The following is a 21,629-nucleotide window of genomic DNA, read 5'->3' as shown; positions in this document are numbered from 1 at the left end:
ATGGTGTTTATGGTGGTTCAAACCCTAGACCTCATACTATAATAGCGACACTGTTGAACAAATCATTGAATTGGGTTTGCAGTCTGTTAAGGATAGCCAACATGGTGTTAGTCCGAGAAATTTAGGAGTTGAGGAAATGTGATAGGAAGATCTCAATTGCTAAAATTAGTCATACAAAAAATAAAATTAATCATTGGTTAGCGACCTACGGGCGTAAAACTCCTCACACCGCGGTGTGGCTAGGGGGTGGATTGGATGAAGTTATTGAATTTTGTAAGTTTGATGCACCTCCTTAAGCAATAAATATCTCCTCCCCCCCCCCCCCCCCCCCCCCCCCCCCCCCCCCCGCAAAATATGATAGCCAAGCACATAATGGCTTATAGGTGGACACACACATGGGTTCTAAATGAGCTGCACTGGACATTTTCATTTGTTAGTTGTTTCTTTTCTACAATTTGGTACAAATATGTAAATTATAATCACAGTAAAAAATAAAGTTAGAATATTCGTTCATTATAAATAATATACATACAAATAAAATAACTTACTTGAAAAATACATTTGTGCATTATATATTTGAATATACATTCATATAATTTTTGAAACTGTTCACATATTTAATAAAATATTCATGTACAAGAATTATTTATGTTGTTTTAAAAAGTGTTTACATGTTTAATTTTTTTTGCGTGTTTGCGAAAATATTTATATATTAAAAATGATAAGGAAAATAATATGTATGAAAGCAATATATTTTTAAACAACAATATGTAATTATTAAATTTATACTAATACTTCTTAACTTCTTTGCATTATTATATTATTTTAGTTATATATATTTTCATTCTTGTTCTTTCCTTTCTTTTTTCTGTATTTGTTTCATTTTCACTTTTTTCTTTTCGGAGTCATGAACATTTTTGAAATTCATTTTTTTCAAATGCGAATATTTTTATTTAAAATTTCTGAAGATACTTAGAACTTAGGGACATTTTTTAAAATTTGTATATTTTTAAATTACGATTTTTTTCATCAACGTCAAAAAATAGTTTTCGAGATTTAAAATGTTTAGCAATTTGAAAAAAATGTTCATCAATTTTAAATAATGCTCATAGAGTTCAAAATTTGTTCATCATATTCAAGAAATGTTCTTGACATTTTTTCATAAAATAAAAAACATATTCTTTGAATTCATAATTTGTTCATCATATACAAAAATGTTCACGAAAAATTCAGAATTTGTGCATTATAATACAAAAAATGTTCATAAAAATTCCAAAAAATGTTAATGAAAATTCAAGAAGGTTTTTTAAGGGCTGCACTGCGCGTCTGCCGGCTGAAAATTAAAAAAACATCCGCCGCCTTACCAGCCTTGTGATCTGTAGGTGTCGGACGGCTTGGATTATTTTTATTTACCTCGGGTGCAGAGGCTTAAACTCTCTAATCGGATCAGCCCAACGCGCACTAATCGGATCGGCCGGCTGGCTGCAGGAATGATTAAGGAATTTCCTACGAAACACCTAGAGCAGTTTGATAGCTTGATGGAAAAAACCGTATTTCACCTTTTTGCAACATCGAGGATGTTGCAGAAGGATTTTTGCAACAGATGTTGTGTTGCATAATTATTATTTTTGTCTTCAACATTTTCAACATCGGTGAAGTTATGATTTTTTTTTGTGATAGGTAATGTTGTGGAAAATTTTGCAACAAAGGTCATATTGCAGATTTTTTGCAATAGAGATTTTGCAGCAGAAAAAAAATGGTCTTTCACCTTTCTGCAACATAGGCGATGTTGCAAAAGGATTTTTGCAACCGAGGTTGTGTTGCAGATTTTTTTTGTCTTCATCATTTTCAACATTGGTGATGTTACATTTTTTTCCTAATATAGGTAATATTGCAGAAATTTTCGCAACAAAGGTCATGCTATAGTTTTTTTTTTTGCAACGGAGATTGTGTTGCGGAAAGTACAATCGCCTCTCCCCTTTTTGCAACATAGACGATGTTGCGGATGGATTTTTGAAACAGATGTTATGTTGCAGAATTATAATTTTTGTCTTCGCCATTTTGAATATCGATGATGTTACGATATTTCTTTTTGCAAAATAGGTAATGTTGTTGAAATTTTTGTTGGGGAATGTAGTATTTCAAAAAATTTCCTACTATCACGCAAGATTTATCTAGGAGATGCATAGCAAGGAGAGGGGAGAGTGTGTCTACGTACCCTTGTAGACCGAAAGCAGAAGCGTTAAGAAACGCGGTTGATGTAGTCGAACGTCTTCGCGATCCAATCGATCAAGTACCGAACGCACGATACCTCCGCGATCTGCACACGTTCAGCTCGGTGACGTCCCTCGTACTCTTGATCCAGTTGAGGCCGAGGGAGAGTTTCGTCAGCACGAAAGCATGTTGACGGTGATGATGAAGTTATCGGCGCAGGGCTTCGCCCAAGCACTACGACGATATGACCGAGGTGTGTATCTATGCAGGGGGGCACCACACACGGTTAAAACAATTGTCAACTTGTGTGTCCATGGGGTGCCCCCCCTTCCCCGTATATAAAGGAGGGGAGGAGGGGGCTGGCCGGCCCTCATGGTGCGCCCCAAGAGGGGATTCCTACTCCTACTAGGAGTAGGTTTCCCCCCTTTCCTAGTCCTAATAGGAAGGGGAAGGAAGGGGAAGAGGAGAAGAAGGAAAGGGGGGCTGGCCCCCCTCCCAATTCGGATTGGGCTTGGGGGGGGGGGGCATCCCCACCTCTTGGCCACCTCCTCTCTCTTCCACTAAAGCCCATGTAGGCCCATTAAGCCCCCGGGGGGTTTCGGTAATCCCCCGATACTCCGGTATATGCCCGAACTCATCCGAAACCATTCCGGTGTCCAAACATAACCTCCCAATATATCAATCTTCATGTCTCGACCATTTTGAGACTCCACGTCATGTCCGTGATCACATCCGGGACTCCGAACTACCTTCGGTACATCAAAACACATAAACTCATAATACCGATCGTCATCGAACGTTAAGCGTGCGGACCCTACGGGTTCGAGAACTATGTAGACATGACCGAGACAAATCTCCGGTCAATAACCAATAGCGTAATCTGGATGCTCATATTGGTTCCTACATATTCTACGAAGATCTTTATCGGTCAAACCGCATAACAACATACGTTGTTCTCTTTGTCATCGGTATGTTCCTTGCCCGAGATTCGATCGTTGGTATCATCATACCTAGTTCAATCTCATTATCGGCAAGTCTCTTTACTCATTCCGTAACGCAACATCCCGCAACTAACTCATTAGTCACATTGCTTGCAAGGCTTATAGTGATGTGATAACCCACAAGTATAGGGGATCAATTATAGCCTCTTTCGATAAGTAAGAGTGTCGAACCCAACGAGGAGCTAAAGGTAGAACAAATATTCCCTCAAGTTCTATCGACCACCGATACAACTCTACGCACGCTTGACGTTCGCTTTACCTAGAACAAGTATGAAACTAGAAGTACTTTGTAGGTGTTTTTGGGTAAGCTTACAAGAAAGTAAAGAACACAAAAATAAAAGCTAGAGGCTGTTTAGATAAAGACACAACTAAATTAGTTTTAGTAGAGAGCTTTTGTCAACAAGAAAGTTATTTGTCCCTAGGCAATCAATAACTAGACCGGTAATCATTATTGCAATTTTATTTGAGGGAGAGGCATAAGCTAACATACTTTCTCTACTTGGATCATATGCACTTATGATTGGAACTCTAGCAAGCATCCGCAACTACTAAAGATTCATTAAGGTAAAACCCAACCATAGCATTAAAGTATCAAGTCCCCTTTATCACATACACAAACAACCTACTTACTCGGGTCTGTGCTTCTGTCACTCACGCCACCCACAATAAGCAAATCATAAGCATATTGCAAACCATACAGCAGGAATCCCTCACGCCTTGCGCGAGACGGAGAGCACCATAGGACAACACCAATAATAAAACATACAACTCAAACCAATCACGATCATCAAATAGCCATTAGGACAAAACAGATCTACTCAAACATCATAGGATACCCATACATCATTGGGAAATAATATATAGCGTTGAGCACCATGTTTAAGTAGAGATTACAGCGGGTAAGAGAGAGGTTACACCACTGCATAGAGGGGGGAAGAGTTGGTGATGATGGCGGTGAAGTTGTTGGTGAAGATGGCGGTGATGATGATGGCCCCGGCAGCACTCCGGCGCCACCGGAAGCAAGGGGGAGAGGGCCCCCCTTCTTCTTCTTCCTTGACCCCCTCCCTAGATGGGAGAAGGGTTTCCCCTCTGGTCCTTGGCTCCCATGGCATGGGAGGGGCGAGAGCCCCTCCGGTATTGGATCTATCTCTCTCTCTTTCCGCGTTCTCTTGTGGCTCTGTTTCACCGTTTCGTGTATATATGGAGATCCGTAACTCCGATTGGCCTGAAACCTTCGCCGTGATTTTTTCCGAATATTAGCTTTCTTGCAGCAAAAGAAGAGCGTCAACCGCCTTATGGTGGGATCACGAGGGTAGGGGGCGCGCCCTAGGGGGGGGGGCCCTGCCTCGTGACCACCTCGGGCACCGGTTCACGTTGATTTTCCTTCCGAATTTTCCAGATTTTCCGAAAATAAGCTCCGCCCGTTTTTATCCCGTTTGGACTCCGTTTGATATGGATATTCTGCGAAACCAAAAACATGCAATAGACAGGAACTGGCACTGGGCACTAGATCAATATGTTAGTCCCAAAAATAATATAAAAAGTTGCCAAAAAGTATATGAAAGTTGAATAATATTGGCATGGAACAATCAAAAATTATAGATACAACGGAGACGTATCAGCATCCCCAAGCTTAATTCCTACTCGTCCTCGAGTAGGTAAATGATAAAAAAGATAATTTTTGATATGGAATGCTACCTAGCATAATCTTGATCATATGTCTAATCATGGCATGAATATTAAGACACGAGTGATTCAAAGCAATAGTCTATCATTTGACATAAAAACAATAATACTTCAAGCCTACTAATAAAGCAATCATGTCTTTTCAAAATAACATGGCCAAAGAAAGTTATCCCGATAAAATCATATAGTCTGGCTATGCTCCATCTTCACCACACAAAATACTCACATCATGCATAACCCCGATGACAAGCCAAGCAATTGTTTCATACTTTTGACGTTCTCAAACCTTTTCAACTTTCACGCAATACATGAGCGTGAGCCATGGACATAGCACTATAGGTGGAATAGAATATGATGGTGGAGAAGACAAAAAGGAGAAGATAGTCTCACATCAACTAGGCATATCAACGGGCTATGGAGATGCCCATCAATAGATATCAATGTGAGTGAGTAGGGATTGCCATGCAACGGATGCACTAGAGCTATAAGTGTATGAAAGCTCAAACTGAAAACTAAGTGGGTGTGCATCCAACTTGCTTGCTCATGAAGACCTTGGGCATTTGAGGAAGCCCATCATCGGAATATACAAGCCAAGTTCTATAATGAAAATTCCCACTAGTATATGAAAGTGAAAGCATAGGATACTCTCTCTATAAAGAACATGGTGCTACTCTGAAGCACAAGTGTGGTAAAAGGATATTAACATTGCCCCTTCTCTCTTTTTCTCTCATTTTTTTATTTTCTCTTTTTTTTTTATTTTTTTGTGGGCTTCTTTGGCCTCTTTTTTTATTTGGGCTTCTTTGGCCTCTTTTTTTTGTAAAGTCCGGAGTCTCATGCCGACTTATGGGGGAATCATGGTCTCCATCATCCTTTCCTCACTGGGGCAATGCTCTAATAATGATGATCATCACACTTTTATTTACTTACAACTCAATCTTACAACTCGATATCTAGAACAAGGATATGACTCTATATGAATGCCTCCGGCGGTATACCGGGATGTGCAATGATCTAGCGTAGCAATGACATCAAAAAACGGACAAGCCATGAAAACATCATGCTAGCTATCTTACGATCATGCAATGCAATATGACAATGAATGCTCAAGTCATGTATATGATGATGGTGGAAGTTGCATGGCAATGTATCTCGGAATGGCTATGGAAATGCCATGATAGGTAGGTATGGTGGCTGTTTTGAGGAAGATATATGGTGGGTTTAAGGTACCGGCGAAAGTTGCGCGGTACTAGAGAGGCTAGCAATAGTGGAAGGGTGAGAGTGCGTATAATCCATGGACTCAACATTAGTCATAAATAACTCACATACTTATTGCAAAAATCTATTAGTCATCGAAACAAAGTACTACGCGCATGCTCCTAGGGGGATAGATTGGTAGAAAAAGACCATCGCTCGTCCCCGACCGCCACTCATAAGGAAGACAATCAATAAATAAATCATGCTCCGACTTCGTTACATAACGGTTCACCATACGTGCATGCTAAGGACAAACCTCAACACAAGTATTTCTACAATCCACAACTACCCACTAGCATGACTCTAATATCACCATCTTTATATTGCAAAACTATTGCAAGGAATCAAACATATCATATTCAGTGATCTACAAGTTTTATGTAGGATTTTATGACTAACCATGTGAATGACCAATTCCTGTCATCTCTCTAAACAGATATAAGTGAAGCAAGAGAGTTTAATTCTTTCTACAGAAGATATGCCCACACTCTAACAAATATAAGTTAAGCAAAAGAGCATTCTACAAATAGCGGTTGTCGATGTAAAGAGAAACAGGCAATCCAAACTTCAAATGATATAAGTGAAGCACATGAAGCATTCTATAAAGCCATACTCAAAAGATATAAGTGAAGTGCAAAGAGCATTCTATAAATAAACCAAGGACTATCTCATACCAGCATGGTGCATAAAATAAAAAATGAAAACTAAATGCAAAAGACGCTCCAAGATTGCACATATCGCATGAACGAAACGAATCTGAAAACATACCGATATTTGTTGAAGAAAGAGGGGATGCCTTCCCAGCATCCCCAAGCTTAGACGCTTGAGTCTCCTTGAGTATTTACTTGGGGTGCCTTGGGCATCCCCAAGCTTGAGCTCTTGCCTCTCTTCCTTCTTCTCACATCGAAACCTTCTCAATCATCGAACACTTCATCCACACAAAACTTCAACAGAAAACTCGATAAGATCCGTTAGTATAATAAAGCAAATCACTACTCTAAGTACTGTTACAAACCAATTCATATTTTGTTTCTGCATTGTGTCTACTGTAGTATAACTTTTCATGGCTTAATCCACTGATATAAATCGTTAGTTTCATCAAAAAAAAGCAAACTATGCATCAAAAATAGAGTCTGTCTAAAACAGAACAGTCTGTAATAATCTGAACATTCACCATACTTATGATACTTGAAAAATTCTACCAAAATTAGGAAAAATAAACAATTTGTATAGGAAGCAGTGCGAAAAGAATCAGAACCATTTGACGTTCCAGCTAAAAAATGTAAAATCGCGCACTACAGCGAAAGTTTCTGTCCTGCACCGTACAAACCATCAAGCAAATGTAAACATCCTAAAGGCAAACCTTGGCACATTATTTTTATAATACAATGGAATTGTACAAGGGGATAATTATTTTTATTGAAAAGTTTCTGTAATTAAGATTCACAAAGTTCCCATGGGCATGAACAAAGTTCAAGGACGTCCCCCACTTTCACAATGCTCGTCTCTCTCACTTTCACTTTTCTTTTAGAAAAAGTTTTGGGTTCCCCTCTTTATTTTTGTTGTTTTAAAACTATATGAAAGCACTCAATAGAAATAAATGACTCTCTAAAACTTCCGGGTTGTCTCCCTGGCAGTGCTTTCTTTAAAGCCATTAAGCTAGGCATATAGTGCTCAAGTAGTGAATCCACCCGGATCCCAAGGTATATCAAAGCCAATTTTAATTAACAATGATTTGGCATTTAGTAGTGAGCAGAAAGTAACATATATCATGTAATGACGAAGTATAATTCTCTTCCTATGCATCGGCATGTCATAAAAAGAACAATTCATGCACACATAGTAAAGGCCAATGCATAGTATAAACAGTTCCTTGCAATTTTATCATGTGGGAAGCATAGAGAGGTGGAGATATAGTTCCTCTCTCATAATAATTGCAAGTAGGAGAAGCAAGCACATGCATATTATATACATCAAAATCATCATGTGCAACGGTAAAAGGCAACCCATCAATATAATCCTTAATAAGTGCAAACTTCTCCGATATAGTGTAGTCAGGAGAATTTAAAAAGATAATAGGACTATCATGTGTGGGTGCAATAGCAAAAATTTCATGTTTAACATAAGGAACTATAGCAAGTTCATCTCCATAAGCATAATTCGTATTGGCATCTTGGCCACAAGCATCATCAAAAAGGGATATTTCAAAAGAATCGACGGGATCATAGCAATTATCATAGCATTCATCCTTCGGCAAGCATGAAGGGAAATTAAACAACGTATGAGTTGAAGAGTTACTCTCATTAGAAGGTGGGCATGGGTGATCAATCCGCTCTTCCTCCTTTTGTTCTTCGCTCTCTTCCTCATCTTTTTCATCCAATGAGCTCACAGTTTCATCAATTTCTTCTTCCATAGACTCCTGCAAAATATTAGTCTCTTCTTGGACAGCGGAGACTTTCTTAATAAGCGCATTAATTTCGTAATTGTATTCATAATTCTCATAACAATATTTTAGGATAGCTAAATTTTCAGGTCTATAAACAGCATCATCAAAATCTTCAAACTCTTTAAACATAGATTCAATTTCATAAGCACCCTTAAAAGCAACAAATTCTTCTATTTGTTCCACATCATAGTAATCATATATACCATTAGCATAAGAAGCTAAGGTTTCATTATCATTAAATTCACACGAAAAGGGAAGGTGTGGAGCCTTCACCTTAGAGCAACAAGTATAATCATATCTCAAGCATAGTTGCCTAGCATACCAATTCACTATATGAATTTGATCCCATAATAGTTTCCCTTTTTGTGTCAAGCGGTAATACCTAAAGTATTCACGTTGATCCAACATTACTCCCATTACATAATTGAATGGGGTTTTCTCAGGAATATTAAAGTAGTACATAATATCTTTCACATAACCAGCATCGAGGGTTTTAGGAGGTTCCCCATCTCCATGAGCAGAGAGTACACCTAATTTTTTTGGTATTTCGTGTTCCATATCCATAACTAAAGATAGAGAACAACTAAGAACAACAAATAAAAATTACTTAGTGATAAAGCAAACAAGCACACACGAGAATATTCACCCCACGCTATTGCTCCCCAGCAACGGCGCCAGAAAAAGGTCTTGATAACCCACAAGTACAGGGGATCAATTGTAGCATCTTTAGATAAGTAAGAGTGTCGAACTCAACGAGGAGCTAAAGGTAGAACAAATATTCCCTCAAGTTCTATCGACCACCGATACAACTCTACGCACGCTTAACATTCGCTTTACCTAGAACAAGTATGAAACTAGAAGTACTTTGTAGGTGTTTTTGGGTAAGCTTGCAAGAAAGTAAAGAACACGAAAATAAAAGCTAGGGGCTGTTTAGATAAAGACACAACTAAATTAGTTTTAGTAGAGAGCTTTTTTCAACAAGAAAGTTATTTGTCCCTAGGCAATCGATAACTAGACCGGTAATCATTATTGCAATTTTATTTGAGGGAGAGGCATAAGCTAACATACTTTCTCTACTTGGATCATATGCACTTATGATTGGAACTCTAGCAAGCATCCGCAACTACTAAAGATTCATTAAGGTAAAACCCAACCATAGCATTAAAGTATCAAGTCCCCTTTATCCCATATGCAAACAACCTACTTACTCGGGTCTGTGCTTCTGTCACTCACGCCACCCACCATAAGCAAATCATAAGCATATTGCAAACCCTACAGCGGGAATCCCTCACGCTTGCGCGACACGGAGAGCACCATAGGACAGCACCAATAATAAAACATACAACTCAAACCAATCACGATCATCAAATAGCCATTAGGACAAAACATATCTACTCAAACATCATAGGATAGCCATACATCATTGGGAAATAATATATAGCGTTGAGCACCATGTTTAAGTAGAGATTACAACGGGTAAGAGAGAGGTTACACCGCTGCATAGAGGGGGGAAGAGTTGGTGATGATGGCGGTGAAGTTGTTGGTGAAGATGGCGGTGATGATGATGGCCCCGGCAGTGCTCCGGCGCCACCAGAAGCAAGGGGGAGAGGGCCCCCTTTCTTCTTCTTCTTCTTCTTTCTTGACCTCCTCCCTAGATGGGAGAAGGGTTTCCCCTCTGGTCCTTGGCTCCCATGGCGTGTGAGGGGCGAGAGCCCCTCCGAGATTGGATCTATCTCTCTGTCTCTCTCTGTTTCTGCCTTGTGGCTCTGTTTCACCGTTTTGTGTATATATGGAGATCCGTAACTCCGATTGGCCTGAAACCTTCGCCGTGATTCCCCCCCGAATATTAGCTTTCTTGCGGAAAAAGAAGAGCGTCAACCGCCTTACGGTGGGCTCACAAGGGTAGGCCGCGCTCCCTAGGGGGGCACCCCCTGCCTCGTGACCACCTCGGGCACTGGTTCGCGTTGATTTTCCTTCCGAATTTTCCATATTTTCCAAAATAAGCTTCGTCCGTTTTTATCCCGTTTGGACTCTGTTTGATATGGATATTCTGCGAAACCAAAAACATGCAACAGGCAGGAACTGGCACTGGGCACTGGATCAATATGTTAGTCCCAAAAATAATATAAAAAGTTGCCAAAAAGTATATGAAAGTTGAATAATATTGGCATGGAATAATCAAAAATTATAGATACGACTGAGACGTATCATGATGTGCATTACCGAGAGGGCCCAGAGATACCTCTCCGATACACGGAGTGACAAATCCTAATCTCGATCTATGCCAACTCAACAAACACCATCGGAGACACCTGTAGAGCATCTTTATAATCACCCAGTTACGTTGTGACGTTTGATAGCACACTAAGTGTTCCTCCGGTATTCGGGAGTTGCATAATCTCATAGTTATAGGAACATGTATAAGTCATGAAGAAAGCAATAACATAAACTAAACGATCATAGTGCTAAGATAACGGATGGGTCTAGTCTATCACATCATTCTGTAATGATGTGATCCCATTCATCAAATGACAACACATTTCCATGGCTAGGAAACTTAACCATCTTTGATTAACGAGCTAGTCAAGTAGAGGCATACTAGGGACACTCTGTGTTGGGGAACGTAGCAGAATTTTAAAATTTTCTATGCATCACCAAGATCAATCTATGGAGTCATCCAACAACGAGGGAGAGAGGAGTGCATCTACATACCCTTGTAGATCACGCGCGGAAGCGTTCAAGAGAGCGGGGTTGATGGAGTCGTACTGGATGTGATCCAAATCACCGATGACCAAGTGCCAAACGGACGGCACCTTCGCGTTCAACACACGTACGGTTGGGAAGACGTCTCCTCCAACTTGATCCAGCGAGGGGGAAGGAGAGGTTGATGAAGATCCAGCAGCACGACGGCATGGTGGTGGATGCAGCAGGATCCCGGCAGGGCTTCGCCAAGCGCAAGCGAGGAGGATAGGTGTAACGGAGGGAGAGGGAGGCGCCAAGAGCAAGGGTGTTTGGCTGCCCTCCCTCCCCCTCTTTATATAGGGGCCTTGGGGGGGGGGGGGCGCCGGCCCTAGGAGATGGATCTCCAAGGGGGCGGTGGCCAAGGGGTGGCTTCCCCGCAAGCCAAGTGGGGGGCGCCCCACCCCTAGGGTTTCCCAACCCTAGGCACAGGGGAGGCCCAAGGGGGGGGGTGCACCAGCCCACTAGGGGCTGGTTCCCCTCCCAACTCAGCCCATGGGGCCCTCCGGGATAGGTGTCCCCACCCGATGGACCCCCGGGACCCGTCCGGTGGTCCCGGTACAATACCGGCGACCCCCGAAACCTTCCCGATGGCCGAAACTGGACTTCCTATATATAAATCTTTACCTCCGAACCATTCCGGAACTCCTCATGACGTCTGGGATCTCATCCGGGACTCCTAACAACTTTCGGGTTACTGCATACTAATATCTCTACAACCCTAGCGTCACCCAACCTTAAGTGTGTAGACCCTACGGGTTCGGGAGACATGCAGACATGACCGAGACGCCTCTCCGGTCAATAACCAACAGCGGGATTTGGATACCCATGTTGGCTCCCACATGCTCCATGATGATCTCATCGGATGAACCACGATGTCGAGGATTCAATCAATCCGTATACAATTCCCTTTGTCAATCGGTACGTTACTTGCCTGAGACTCGATCGTCGGTATCCCAATACCTCGTTCAATCTCGTTACCGGCAAGTCACTTTACTCGTACCGTAATGCATGATCCCATGATCAACCACTTGGTCACATTGAGCTCATTATGATGACGCATTACCGAGTGGGCCCAGAGATACCTCTCCGTCATACGGAGTGACAAATCCCAATCTCGATTCGTGCCAACCCAACAGATACTTTTGGAGATACCTATAGTGTACCTTTATAGTCACCCAGTTACGTTGTGACGTTTGGCACACCCAAAGCACTCCTACGGTATCCGGGAGTTGCACAATCTCATGGTCTAAGGAAATGATACTTGACATTCGGAAAAGCTACAGCAAACGAACTACACGATCTTTGAGCTATGCTTAGGATTGGGTCTTGTCCATCACATCATTCTCCTAATGATGTGATCCCGTTATCAATGACATCCAATGTCCATAGTCAGGAAACCATGACTATCTTTTGATCAACGAGCTAGTCAACTAGAGGCTCACTAGGGACGTGTTGTGGTCTATGTATTCACACATGTATTACGATTTCCGGATAACACAATTATAGCATGAATAATAGACAATTATCATGAACAAAGAAATATAATAATAACCATTTTATTATTGCCTCTAGGGCATATTTCCAACAGTCTCCCACTTGCACTAGAGTCAATAGTCTAGTTACATTGTGATGAATCGAACACCCATGCAGTTTTGGTGTTGATCATGTTTTGCTCTAGGGAGAGGTTTAGTCAACGGATCTGCCACATTTAGGTCCGTATGTACTTTACAAATCTCTATGTATCCATTTTGAACACTTTCACGAATGGAGTTGAAGCAACGCTTGATATGCCTGGTCTTCCTGTGAAACCTGGGCTCCTTGGCAAGGGCAATAGCTCCAGTGTTGTCACAGAAGAGAGTCATCGGGCCCGACGCATTGGGTATGACTCCTAGGTCGGTAATGAACTCCTTCACCCAGGCTTCTTCTTGTGCTGCCTCCGAGGCTGCCATGTACTCCGCTTCACATGTAGATCCCGCCACAACGCTTTGCTTGCAACTGCACCAGCTTACTGCCCCACCATTCAAAATATACACGTATCCGGTTTGTGACTTAGAGTCATCCAGATCTGCGTCGAAGCTAGCATCGACGTAACCCTTTACGACGAGCTCTTCGTCACCTCCATAAACGAGAAACATTTCCTTAGTCCTTTTCAGGATATTCTTGACCGCTGTCCAGTGTTCCATGCCGGGATTACTTTGGTACCTTCCTACCAAAATTACGGCAAGGTTTACATCAGGTCTGGTACACAGCATAGCATACATGATAGACCCTATGGCCGAGGCATAGGGGACGACACTCATCTTTTCTCTATCTTCTGCCATGGTCGGGCATTGAGCCATGCTCAATCTCGCACCTTGCAATACAGGCAAGAACCCCTTCTTTGACTGATCCATTTTGAACTTCTTCAATATCTTGTCAAGGTACGTACTCTGTGAAAGACCAATGAGGCGTCTCGATCTATCTCTATAGATCTTGATGCCTAATATATAAGCAGCTTCTCCAAGATCCTTCATTGAAAAACACTTGTTCAAGTAGGCCTTTATGCTTTCCAAGAATTCTATATCATTTCCCATCAACAGTATGTCATCCACATACAATATGAGAAATGCTACAGAGCTCCCACTCACTTTCTTGTAAATACATGCTTCTCCATAAGTCTGCGTAAACCCAAACTCTTTGATCATCTCATCAAAACGAATGTTCCAGCTCCGAGATGCTTGCACCAGCCCATAAATCGAGCGTTGGAGCTTGCACACCTTGTCAGCATTCTTAGGATCGACAAAACCTTCTGCCTGCATCATATACAATTCTTCCTTAAGGAAACCATTAAGGAATGCCGTTTTGACGTCCATTTGCCATATCTCATAATCATAGAATGCGGCAATTGCTAACATGATTCTGGACGGACTTCAGCTTCGCTACGGGTGAGAAAGTCTCATCGTAGTCAACCTCTTGAACTTGTCGATAACCCTTAGCGACAAGCCGAGCTTTATAGATGGTCACATTACCATCCGCGTCTGTCTTCTTCTTAAAGATCCATTTATTTTCTATGGCTCGCCGATCATCGGGAAAGTCAGTCAAAGTCCATACTTCATTTTCATACATGGATCCTATCTCGGATTTCATGGCTTCCAGCCATTTGTCGGAATCCGGGCCCGCCATCGCTTCTTCATAGTTCAAAGGTTCACCGTTGTCTAACAACATGATTTCCAAGACAGGGTTGCCGTACCACTCTGGTGCGGAACTTGTCCTCGTGGACCTACGAAGTTCAGTAGCAACTTGATCTGAAGTTTCATGATCATCATCGTCAACTTCCTCTCTAGTCGGTGCAGGCACCTCAGGAACATTTTCTTGAGCTGCGCCACTTACCGGTTCAAGAGGTAATACTTCATCAAGTTCTACTTTCCTCCCACTTATTTTTTTCGAGAGAAACTCTTTCTCTAGAAAGGACCCATTCTTGGCAACAAAGATCTTGCCTTCGGATCTTAGGTAGAAGGTATACCCAATAGTTTCTTTAGGGTATCCTATGAAGACGCATTTTTTCGATTTGGCTTCGAACTTTTCTGGTTGAAGTTTCTTGACATAAGCATCGCATCCCCAAACTTTTAGAAACGACAGCTTAGGTTTCTTCCCAAACCATAATTCATACGGTGTCGTCTCAACGGATTTCGATGGAGCCCTATTTAAAGTGAATGCGGCAGTCTCTAAAGCATAGCCCCAAAATGACAGCGGTAAATCGGTAAGAGACATCATAGATCGCACCATATCTAATAGAGTGCTATTACGACATTCGGACACACCATTACGCTGAGTTTTTCCAGGCGGCGTGAGTTGTGAAATTATTCCACATTTTCTTAAGTGTGTGCCAAATTCGTGACTCAAGTATTCTCCCCCACGATCTGATCGCAAGAACTTGATTTTCCTGTCACGTTGATTCTCAACCTCACTTTGAAATTCTTTGAACTTTTCAAAGGTCTTAGACTTGTGTTTCATTAAGTAGACATACCCATATCTACTCAAGTCATCAGTGAGGGTGAGAACATAACGATAGCCACCGCGAGCCTCAACACTCATTGGATCGCACACATTAGTATGTATGATTTCCAATAAGTTGGTTGCTCGCTCCATTGTTCCTGAGAACGGAGTCTTGGTCATTTTACCCATGAGGCATGGTTCGCACGTGTCAAATGATTCGTAATCAAGAGACTCCAAAAGTCCATCTGCATGGAGCTTCTTCATGCGTTTGACACCTATGTGACCAAGGCGGCAGTGCCACAAGTATGTGGGACTATCATTATCAACCTTACATCTTTTGGTATTCACACTATGAATATGTGTAACATTACGCTCGAGATTCATTAAGAATAAACCATTCACCAACGGAGCATGACCATAAAACATATCTCTCATATAAATAGAACAACCATTATTCTCGGATTTAAATGAGTAGCCATCTCGAATTAAATGAGATCCTGATACAATGTTCATGCTCAAAGCTGGCACTAAATAACAATTATTGAGGTTTAAAACTAATCCCGTAGGTAAATGTAGAGGTAACGTGCCGACGGTGATCACATCGACCTTGGAACCATTCCCGACGCGCATCGTCACCTCGTCCTTCGCCAGTCTCCGTTTATTCCGTAGCTCCTGCTTTGAGTTACAAATGTGAGCAACCGCACCTGTATCAAATACCCAGGAGCTACTACGAGTACTGGTAAAGTACACATCAATTACATGTATATCACATATACCTTTAGTGTTGCCGGCCTTCTTGTCCGCTAAGTATTTGGGGCAGTTCCACTTCCAGTGACCACTTCCCTTGCAATAAAAACACTCAGTCTCGGGCTTGGGTCCATTCTTTGGCTTCTTCCCGGCAGCTTGATTACCGGGTGCGGCAACTCCCTTGCCGTCCTTCTTGAAGTTCTTTTTACCCTTGCCTTTCTTGAACTTAGTGGTTTTATTCACCATCAATACTTGATGTTCCTTTTTGATTTCCACCTCCGCTGATTTCAGCATTGAATATACCTCAAGAATGGTCCTTTCCATCCCCTGCATATTGAAGTTCATCACAAAGCTCTTGTAGCTTGGTGGAAGCGACTGAAGGATTCTGTCAATGACCGCGTCATCCGGGAGATTAACTCCCAGCTGAGTCAAGCGGTTATGCAACCCAGACATTTTGAGTATGTGCTCACTGACAGAACTATTTTCCTCCATCTTACAGCTGAAGAACTTGTCGGAGACTTCATATCTCTCGACCCGGGCATGAGCTTGAAAAACCATTTTCAGCTCTTTGAACATCTCATATGCTCCGTGTCTCTCAAAACGCTTTTGGAGCCCCGGTTCTAAGCTGTAAAGCATGCTGCACTGAACGAGGGAGTAATCATCAGCATGTGACTGCCAAGCGTTCATAACGTCTTGGTTCTCTGGGACAGGTGCGTCACCTAGCGGTGCTTCTAGGACATAATCTTTCTTGGCAGCTATGAGGATGATCCTCAGGTTCCGGACCCAGTCCGTATAGTTGCTGCCATCGTCTTTCAGCTTGGTTTTCTCTAGGAACGCGTTGAAGTTGAGGACAACGTGGGCCATTTGATCTACAAGACATATTGTAAAGATTTTAGACTAAGTTCTTGATAATTAAGTTCATTTAATCAAATTACTCAATGAACTCCCACTCATATAGACATCCCACTAGTCATCTAAGTGAAACATTATCCGAGTCAACTAGGCCGTGTCCGATCATCACGTGAGACGGACTAGTTAACATCGGTAAACATCTTCATGTTGATTGTATCTTCTATACGACTCATGCCCGACCTTTCGGTCTTCTGTGTTTCGAGGCCATGTCTATACATGCTAGGCTCATCAAGTCAACCTAAGTGTATTGCGTGTGTAAATCTGGCTTACACCCGTTGTATTCGAACATTAGAATCTATCACACCCGATCATCACGTGGTGCTTCGAAACAACGAACCTTCGCAACGGTGCACAGTTAGGGGGAACACTTTCTTGAAATTATTACGAGGGATCATCTTATTTAAGCTACCGTCGTTCTAAGCAAATAAGATGTAAAACATGATAAACATCACATGCAATCAAATAGTGACATGATATGACCAATATCATTTGCTCCTTTTGATCTCCATCTTCGGGGCTCCATGATCATCGTTGTCACCGGCATGACACCATGATCTCCATCATCATGATCTCCATCATCGTGTCTTCTTGAAGTTGTCTCGTCATCTATTACTTCTACTACTATGGCTAACGCTTTAGCAATAAAGTAAAGTAATTACATGACGTTTATGTTGACATGCAGGTCATAAATAAATAAAGACAACTCCTATGGCTCCTGCCGGTTGTCATACTCATCGACATGCAAGTCATGATTCCTATTACAAGAACATGATCATCTCATACATCACATATATCATTCATCACATCCTTTGGCCATATCACATCACAAAACACTTGCTGCAAAAACAAGTTAGACGTCCTCTAATTGTTGTTGCAAGTTTTTACGTGGCTGCTATAGGTTTCTAGCAAGAACGTTTCTTACCTATGCCAAGACCACAACGTGAATTGCCAATTTCTATTTACCCTTCATAAGGACCCTGTTCATCGAATCCGATCCGACTAAAGTGGGAGAGACAGACACCCACCAGCCACCTTATGCAACTAGTGCATGTCAGTCGGTGGAACCAGTCTCACGTAAGCATACGTGTAAGGTCGGTCCGGGCCGCTTCATCCCACAATGCCGCCGAATCAAGATAAGACTAGTAACGGCAAGATAATTGACAATATCGACGCCCACAACTACTTTGTGTTCTACTCGTGCATAGAAACTACGCATAGACCTAGCTCATGATGCCACTGTTGGGGAACGTAGCAGAATTTTAAAATTTTCTACGCATCACCAAGATCAATCTATGGAGTCATCTAGCAACGAGGGAGAGAGGAGTGCATCTACATACCCTTGTAGATCGCGTGCGGAAGCGTTCAAGAGAACGGGGTTGATGGAGTCGTACTCGACGTGATCCAAATCACCGATGACCAAGTGCTGAACGGACGGCACCTCCGCGTTCAACACACGTACGGTTGGGAAGACGTCTCCTCCAACTTGATCCAGCAAGGGGGAAGGAGAGGTTGATGAAGATCCAGCAGCACGACGGCGTGGTGGTGGATGCAGCAGGATCCCGGCAGGGCTTCGCCAAGCGCAAGCGGGGAGGAGAGGTGTAACGGAGGGAGAGGGAGGTGCAAAGAGCAAGGTTGTTTGGCTGCCCTCCCTCCCCCCTCTTTATATAGGGGCCTTGGGGGGCACCGGCCCTAGGAGATGGATCTCCAAGGGGGCGGCGGCCAAGGGGTGGATTCCCCCCCAAGCCAAGTGGGGGGCGCCCCCACCCCTAGGGTTTCCCAACCCTAGGCGTAGGGGAGGCCCAAGGGGGGGCGCACCAGCCCACTAGGGGCTGGTTCCCCTCCCAACTCAGCCCATGGGGCCCTCCGGGATAGGTGGCCCCACCTAGTGGACCCCCGGAACCCTTCCGGTGGTCCCGGTACAATACCGGCGACCCCCGAAACCTTCCGGATGGCCGAAACTGGACTTCCTATATATATATCTTTACCTCCGGACCATTCCGGAACTCCTCGTGACGTCCGGGATCTCATCCGGGACTCCGAACAACTTTCGGGTTACTGCATACTAATATCTCTACAACCCTAGCGTCACCGAACCTTAAGTGTGTAGACCCTACGGGTTCGAGAGACATGCATACATGACCGAGACGCCTCTCCGGTCAATAACCAACAGCGGGATCTGGATACCCATGTTGGCTCCCACATGCTCCACGATGATCTCATTGGATGAACCACGATGTCGAGGATTCAATCAATCCGTATACAATTCCCTTTGTCAATCGGTACGTTACTTGCCCGAGACTCGATCGTCGATATCCCAATACCTCGTTCAATCTCGTTACCGGCAAGTCACTTTACTCGTACCGTAATGCATGATCCCATGATCAACCACTTGGTCACATTGAGCTCATTATGATGATGCATTACCGAGTGGGCCCAGAGATACCTCTCCGTCATACGGAGTGACAAATCCCAGTCTCGATTCGTGCCAACCCAACAGATACTTTCGGAGATACCTGTAGTGTACCTTTATAGTCACCCAGTTACGTTGTGACGTTTGGCACACCCAAAGCACTCCTACGGTATCCGGGAGTTGCACAATCTCATGGTCTAAGGAAATGATACTTGACATTCGGAAAAGCTACAGCAAACGAACTACACGATCTTTGAGCTATGCTTAGGATTGGGTCTTGTCCATCACATCATTCTCCTAATGATGTGATCCCGTTATCAATGACATCCAATGTCCATAGTCAGGAAACCATGACTATCTTTTGATCAACGAGCTAGTCAACTAGAGGCTCACTAGGGACGTGTTGTGGTCTATGTATTCACACATGTATTACGATTTCCGGATAACATAATTATAGCATGAATAATAGACAATTATCATGAACAAAGAAATATAATAATAACCATTTTATTATTGCCTCTAGGGCATATTTCCAACACTCTGTTTGTCTATGTATTCACAGATGTACTAAGTTTCCGGTTAATACAATTCTAGCATGAATAATAAACATTTATCATGATATAAGGAAATATAAATAACAAATTTATTATTGCCTCTGGGGCATATTTCCTTCAGTCTCCCACTTGCACTAGAGTCAATAATCTAGTTCACATCGTCATGTGATTTCACACCAATAGTTCACATCTTTATGTGATTAGTTCACATCTTGATGTAACTAATACCCAAAGGGTTTACTAGAGTCAATAATCTAGTTCACATTGCTATGTGATTAACACCCAAAGAGTGATCATGTTTTGGTTGTGAGTTAAGTTTAGTCTACGAGTCTGCAACATTTAGACCCGTATGTATTTTGCAAATTTCTATGTCTACAATACTTTGCATGGTGCTACTCTAGCTAATTGCTCCCACTTTCAATATGTACCTAGATCGAGACTTAGAGTCATCTAGATCGGTGTCAAAAGCTTGCATCGACGTAACTCTTTACAACGAACTCTTTTATCACCTCCATAACCGAGAAATATTTCCTTAGTCCTCTAAGGATAATTTTGACCGCTATCCAGTGATCTACTCCTAGATCACTATTGTACTCCCTTACCAAAATCATGCTAATGTATACAATAGGTCTGGAACACAGTATAGCATACTCTATAGAACCTATGACTGAGGCATAGGGAATGACTTTTCATTCTCTTTCTATTTTCTGCCATGGTCGGGTTTTGAGTCTTTACTCAACTTCACACCTTGCAACACAGGCAAGAACTCCTTCTTTGACTGTTTCATTTTGAACTACTTAAAAAACTTGTAAAGGTATGTACTTATTGAAAAATTTATCAAGCGTCTTGATCTATCTCTATAGATCTTGATCCCAATATGTGGCAGCTTCACCGAGGTCTTTCACTGAAAAATTCTTATTCAAGTATCCTTTTATGCTATCCAGAAATTCAGTATCGTTTCTGATCAACAATATGCCATCCACATATAATATCAGAAATGCTACAAAGCTCCCACTCACTTTCTTGTAAATACATGCTTCTCCAAAAGTCTGTATAAAACTATATGCTTTGATCACACTATCAAAACGTATATTCCAAATCTGAGATGCTTGCACCAGTCCATAAATGGATCTTGGAGCTTGCACACTTTGTTAGCAACTTTTGGATTGACAAAACCTTCTGGTTGCATCATATACAACTCTTCTTTAAGATATCCATTAAGGAATGCAGTTTTGACATCCATTTGCCAAATTTCATAAGCATAAAATGCGGCAATTGCTAACATGATTCGGACAAACTTAAGCATTGCTACGGGTGAGAAGGTCTCATCGTAGTCAACTCCTTGAACTTGTCGAAAACCTTTCGCAACAAGTCGAGCTTTGTAGATAGTAACACTACTATCAGCGTCCGTCTTCCTCTTGAAGTTCCATTTATTCTGAATGGCTCACCGATCATCGGGCAAGTCAATCAATGTCCATACTTTGTTCTCATACATGGATCCCATCTCAGATTTCATGGCCTTAAGCCATTTCGTGGAATCTGGGCTCATCATCGCTTCCTCATAGTTTGTAGGTTCGTCATGGTCTAGTAACATGACTTCCAGAACAGGATTACTGTACCACTCTGGTGTGGAACATACTCTGGTTGACCTACGAGGTTAGGTAGTAACTTGATTTGAAGTTTCATGA

This window comes from Triticum aestivum, chromosome 7A (genome assembly GCF_018294505.1).
Source record: "Triticum aestivum cultivar Chinese Spring chromosome 7A, IWGSC CS RefSeq v2.1, whole genome shotgun sequence".
NCBI classification, from domain to species: domain Eukaryota; kingdom Viridiplantae; phylum Streptophyta; class Magnoliopsida; order Poales; family Poaceae; genus Triticum; species Triticum aestivum.
This window is presented reverse-complemented; position numbering follows the sequence as displayed.